Genomic DNA, 1,091 nt, shown 5'->3' on the forward strand with positions numbered 1-1,091 from the left:
GGTTTCTTGTGGTTTCATCGATCAAGGGAGCATTTCTGAGCAGCTTCTGAGCAAACATTTCTGAGCAAGTTGATCACAGATCTGGGATCTTCACTCCTCATAATGGCGCTGCCGGACACAATCATGTTAGCTCCCGCCTCTGCACATTTGTGGACAGTGTCAGGACCTACACCACCATCGACCTCTATGTCCAGAGATGGAAACTGGGTTCTCAACCAGTGGACTTTTGGCATCATGTCCTCCATGAATTTCTGTCCTCCGAACCCAGGTTCTACTGTCATGACCAAGACCATATCAATTTGATTAGCCCATGATGCCAAATACTCAACTGTAGTTCCTGGTTTGATGGCAAGGCCAACCTTCATCCCATTCTCTCGGATATTTTTGATCAAAGCCCCTGGGTTGTCCATAGCCTCAAGATGAAAGGTATACTGATTGGCTCCTGCTACAGCCATTGGCTTCACCCACTGTTCTGATCTGGCCACCATCATGTGCATGTCAAAGAAAGGGTCCTGGCCTAGCTGCTTTGGGAGGCTTTCTACCACAGGGTGACCAAAGGTGATGTTGGGAACAAAATGCCCATCCATTACATCCAGGTGCAGATAATCGGCCCCGGTCTAGCATCCGGAGACACTCGGCCCCTAAGTTGGCCAGGTCGCTGTTCAGGATGGACGGGCCAATCTTGCAGCCCGACGCCATGGTGTCACTTCCCTAAAACAAGTCACCCAAGGAGGTCCCCCACTTGACCCAATTTTAATCACAGTTGAGAACTTTAAGACAGACACAAATAAGAGTGAAGAATAAACAGTAGAATTAGCTACAGAGGGAAGTTCTGGAATTCTTTTTCCTAAAACAAATCACAGGAAATGCCTCTTTGAAAGGTCTCTATTTTCCTCATTGGCCATTAGGTGGGACACAGATCTGCTCATCCTACTGGCTTCTTCTTCTTTTTTTTTTTTTTTTAAATGTATTTAGTACAGTGTCTACAGGGTCTCACTACACAGATCGGACTTATAATGATCCTTCTTGTTTTTCAGCCTCCCAAGTGCTGGGATTACAGGCATGCACCACCATGCACAGTCTCAATGGTG

General features: G+C 46.7%; 1 pseudogene; it reads right to left on the reverse strand.

Moving 5' to 3' along the window:
- Positions 1–14: 14 nt before the first annotated feature.
- Positions 15–732, reverse strand: LOC101561127 (annotated as a pseudogene).
- Between the last annotated feature and the right edge of the window lie 359 nt (positions 733–1,091).

Source organism: Octodon degus, unplaced genomic scaffold, assembly GCF_000260255.1.
Source record: "Octodon degus isolate 3935 unplaced genomic scaffold, OctDeg1.0 scaffold00053, whole genome shotgun sequence".
Taxonomy (NCBI): domain Eukaryota; kingdom Metazoa; phylum Chordata; class Mammalia; order Rodentia; family Octodontidae; genus Octodon; species Octodon degus.